Below are 5,377 nucleotides of genomic sequence, written 5' to 3' on the forward strand. Positions count from 1 at the left end.
GTGACTCCGCAGGGAAAGCTAGAAGGTTGTACAGTTATCTCCGTGCTGTTTATTATGCGAAACCATACAACCAACTACCTCACACTGCAGAGCACAGACTGTAGAGCAGCTCTCCAGACAATATCTTCACCAGCAGGATGAAAATGTCTCCGTACAAACTACAAATGTGCCTGTCTGCCTCCTGCCTCACTTCCTTTCTCTGAGCTATACAGTCATTGTCACTAAATCATTTATCGAGGGTTGAGAATGAGGGGAAAAGTCTAAAAAATGGCTAATGTAACTGTTTTTTGTGCATATTTGTTGATGCCAAGGATAATTAAACTGAATTTTCCCACAAAGCCTCTTTTCTCTGGTGTAAGAGAGACTTATTTTGATATAAGGGGTGTGAATAACGTTGGATAAATATTACATTTCCAACATAAAATGGAAGAGGCGTCATCCCTTCTGGAAATATACCGACTGCTGCAGTGGCCGTGATGCTGTCGGCTGCAGGTGCAGGAGCTCACACAAAGGCACCAGCAGCAACAGACTGGGTGGTGCAGACGCAGAGCGCCAGAGATTGAATATACAGCAGAAAAGGGGGAGCGCGAATGTGGAAAAAAAGTTACATCTGCTATGAAAATCCAAATCTACACTTCTAAACCACTGAAGCAGGTGTGAGTACTACAAAGCCTTCATTTCATTTTCATTCATAGTATTTCCACCCATTTCTGGGGAGCTGTTGCCCTCTAGCGGCCACTGCCTGAACTCCTCCCTCCGCTATACTAAGCGCGTTGCCACAATGACATGAGACTTTGCATCAAAGCTGCAGTGAAAACTGCAGCCAGGATGGTGCAAGCATAAAGCACCTGCTTCCTGGAAAACAATTCACAAAACTCATCAAAACCCACCACCCAGTACCACCCACAGTGTCTGGTTCTATTACATGGATTTTCAAAGCGTCATGTGATGTGTGAACACCATCGCCCTCATTAAATGCATACACCATCAACTGTGAAGTGAGAGCTTTCCCCTATGGGGAGCAGAGAGGATTTACTAATAAATAAATAAATAATAAGGAACACCTGGGGACTGTGGGTAGTGTAGTTTCTTTCTAAATCATGCCAAAACATTTTGAAGCATCTAAAGAAGGAAAACTATAATTGTTTCCATGTCTGGGAAGGTTAAACAAAGGTGGCGCTTCCCTTCGCGTCTACCGTCAGCTGTGATATCTAAATCTGGGTCACTTTTTCACGTCACAACCCAATGACAATCTGAAAGTTTCTCCCCAATCTGTACAAAAAGAATATTAGAGATTTGCATTACTGCTACAAACTAAGGATAAAAATTACACAATTCACAGAGCTTCAACAGACAAGACAGGATTTTCACAAATGTTAACACCATAAAGTCCAGTGGTATGCTCAAGAAATCTAAGGAAATAGAGAAAAAAAACAGCCACCATCATGGACTTCTGTATTAACGCTGGACTGCGCACGGTTAGGAACAAAAGGTAGACAAAGAGAATGACGACTGATCACAGGAACCAACAGGAATCCTGCTGGTGTGACAGTTAAAACGTTGCCAGGTGAATTTGTTTCTTTTTTCTTCTCGTCTTTCGAGTGCTCTAATCCTCCTGCTTGCCCCCTTTCACAGTCTTGCCCCAAAGTGCTCCCCTCTTCCGTGCTCTCCTCCTCCTCTCTTCACTCTTTTTTCTCCACTTCAGTTCTCACGGGTCCCAGTTTCCCGCCCCTTTACCCTTTTAACCACAATCCATCTTCATACCCCCCACCTGCCTTTTCTATATACAAATGCCAGCCGGCCCCTTTTTTCCCATCTACAACCTCCTCTACTGTGAGCAGCATTATTTTCACAGGCCACTCACGCAGAAATGCAGTGCACTGGCACAGGTACACTGCATGTGTCGGCCATCTCTCTCTGACATCCTCCATCTTTCAGCAGATTCGCTCAATAGCAAAGAAAAAAAGTCTAATAAAACTTTCTTGGGTGATTCATGGATTTTACTCAATGAAATTCTCTCAGAATTCTCCTTCATTCAAAATGTGTGGTCGTGATTTGGAAGATCTTTTCAACAGCAAATCACAGATGACATTTTCAGATGACATTCCCTCCACCCTCACACACCCATAGACACACACATACACACACGAACACACCGCACACCCCACCCCCTCCAGGTGACGGCAACACTCTGTCCAGGACTGATCTGTTTCGGTTGACACAAGCTTCATACAAGAGGACAAAATGCACGTTGCCATGGGAACCTATTTTCCTTTTTTCATGGCAACCACAACATCCCGGCAGCTTGCCAAACCTTTGCTATGGCACAGCTGTCAATCTATGGATGTTGACATTGAGCCGGGCCTTCTGGATCTCCTCCTTTTCAAAGATTCCACTCAAATACACACTGCCAGAAATGATTTAAAGCAACAAAGGGCGTTCGCCCTCCTATTCTACATTTAATTCTAAAAAAACTACATAAATTCTGACACAATATTCCACAGTTCGCGCAATATTTCTTGCCAAGCCAGAAAATGCTGTTAAAATTGTTAATTTGTGTATAAAAGGCACTGCACCAAAACAATGTAAATTATTTGAAGTACTGTAAAATACTTTAAAAACAGAGATGAGCGTGTGAGCAAGCAAGATGGAAAGAGAGAGAGAGAGAGAGAGAGAGAGAGAGAGAGAGAGGCACTGAATAGAAAGAGTGTTTAACCAAGAGGTCACAGGTTTGCTCTCCACAACAGCTGAAGTCTCACTGACATGAAAAGCTACTGGCTTACTTAAGAGCTTCTCTGGAGAACAAATCCAGCTCTCAGACTATAACAGGAAACAAATATGTCGTCTCATCTTCTTGCATTTTCTTAACCCTTAAATCTCACTGTGGCATCTGATTGCAAGGGTGCGCTATTTGCACACACCACCAACAGCCACATGGATGACTTTAGCATGTCAGCACTGGCAGAGCAGCTGTTGACTGTTATTGTTGGCTGCCACCAACTTCTGCCGTTCAGCAGAACCACGCGTTTGTCTTGCAGTAATAAATGTGTTATAAGTGCTTTGGCACAAATTTGCAGTGTGCAGTTTAAAATGAAGATCCCAACGTTGGATCAGTGTGTATTGAAATAAGGATATTGGCATTAAACAGCATATCTGGCCAGTTTTTTCTGCCCATGCTTGATTTAGAGGGTTTAAACCTGTAAGTAATCTCATTGTATACATGCATCCTGCAGTGTGGACAAAGCAACGGAGCAGCTTGCAGCACTCAGCCTACTGCTCCAGTTTGATAAATATAACTTCAAAAGAAGCAGCCAAACAGCTTTAGCTGGCCGACTGCACAATGAGCATAATAACTCCCCACCCCATGGGAGCTCCAGCCTAGTTCATTTACCCCTGCAAATTCTGTCGTGTCTGTATGTGCACATGTGTCTTTGTTTCACAGCAAGCCTCTCGGAGGCTCCCCACCTTCTGCTCCCTACAAAGCGGATGTATAGAGGAACCTTTTGGACCTCTTTTTTTCAGAGGAAATACACCCCTCCCTTTCCTCTCTTCTGTTTGCCCCTCACATGTAATGCCTGATTGACCACAGCACCCCTTAAAGAGGTCAAAGGGCAGACAAAACAGTCTGGTGTCATGGCAACCTGTGTGCCACCAACCAGTATAGGCAGGGGGAAAATGAGGGGGCTCAAAGAGCTGTCACTTAAACCTTCAAGAATGCTGCCTTCTGTGTAAGCTAATGTCTGCACGACACACACACACAGACGCGCACGCACACACACACACACACACACACACAGAGCCAATGCACCTGCACTGTGGGGACCCACCTAATTTTCACTCCATGCCAAATCCCTTTGTGCAGCGCAGTCAAGCGTAGCACCTTTGGAGTATCAGATGGCGTGCACACTGACGCATGTTTGCTCTTGCTGCACATACACATAATTCAGAGTCTGACACGGTGGTTGTGAGCTTGGATGGTGCTCGAGACAGACGCTCATGCAGAAATGGTTCTTAGAGACCGTCTGATGCGGTGACAGTGTTTATGTGATTTGGGGGATGGCGGAAAAATGGCAGGCAAATGGACTCAGATCAATATGAAGCTGGGAGAGTGCGAGGGATAAGACAAGGTGGTGAGGGAGGAGGGAGGGGCTACAGAGGGGCTGATTAATCATGCCTGGATTGTTATTGACTTTCTGTTAAAGGGTGCGTGTCAGACTCTGAATTATGTGTTTGTGCATATGCGGTGCCCGTTGAAAGCACGTCATCCAAATGTAGCTGGTCCCGAGTGTCGCTGCATCGTTTTAGCAGATACTTTGCATATTCAGGGAGATAGCTGCGAAGTATTTAATAATTGATGCTTTGTAAAAAGAGCTAATATGCTGTTCCACTTTGAACAGGAACAGGGAAGTGAAGGAGGCAAACAGGAAATCCCCCATGAGGAGTTAATGAGGAGCTGATGACTGAACAGACACAACAGAGAGGGAGGGTTTGTGGCTGCTGAAGGTGGAGGAGGGGAAAAGGCTGCCCGACATATGACCACGTAACTGTGACCTTGTCCATTGTCTGAAAGGTTATTGTGGGCAAGCCTGTGATCATCCGCACATATGAAGAAGAGAAGGTATCTTCAGCTCCACTAACGCTCCCATTTCACACCCACGGTGAAAAAAAAAAAAATCAACATAATTAGTTAACAATTTACAAGAGCATGACACCGGCGTGAGGCTTTGCCAAAGGCAGCATTTTCCTGTAATTACTGACCTTGCGAAAGAGCGACTTGTCAGAGGATAGTGGGTGGGGTGGTGGGTCAGATAACTGAATGAAAACTCCATTCACTCTTACCTTGAACTTGAACAATGAGTCTGGTGTTTGTGCTGGGGCCACATCCTGACCTTTCCATGCCTCTGTGGAGGTAACGGACCACAGCCTCTCCTTTCATCTTACAGATGTGACACGGCTGACCCGCGCTGACCAAAGAACAGCCGCCAGCGGAGGGCTATGCCTCCGCAGCTCACTTAAGAATTCTGGGCTTGTAAACGGTCTGCTTTATATACTGATGTGTAGCAGACAGTCGTTTTACCAGACTGCAGACCAGCTCGCGTTTATTGGTGGAGGTTATTTCTTTTTAATGGTTGAGCGGACACACAATAAAGACAAACGATTCCTTCACCTTCCTTCCCCCGCACCCTCCCCCCCTCCCTCCCTCCCTCCCCTCTCGCCTTCTGTCTCTAACTCACATGACGCCTGTTTCCCTTCTCCTTCATCTTTCTTGTCTACTCATCTACTTGTCTTCACACCACACCCATTTCTCCTCCTCTCTGTCTGACACTCTCGGGGCTGCTGCCGTGTGAGTCGGGCGGCTGACACCTCCGCCGCCGCT

General features: G+C 45.7%; 1 non-coding gene across 1 annotated transcript; it reads right to left on the reverse strand.

The window, feature by feature from the left end:
• On the reverse strand, positions 1-96 carry mirlet7d (microRNA let-7d). Its single transcript, NR_105331.1, has one exon. It is a non-coding gene; the product is annotated as a microRNA let-7d (primary transcript).
• Positions 97-5,377: the final 5,281 nt, after the last annotated feature.

Source organism: Takifugu rubripes, chromosome 7, assembly GCF_901000725.2.
Source record: "Takifugu rubripes chromosome 7, fTakRub1.2, whole genome shotgun sequence".
Taxonomy (NCBI): domain Eukaryota; kingdom Metazoa; phylum Chordata; class Actinopteri; order Tetraodontiformes; family Tetraodontidae; genus Takifugu; species Takifugu rubripes.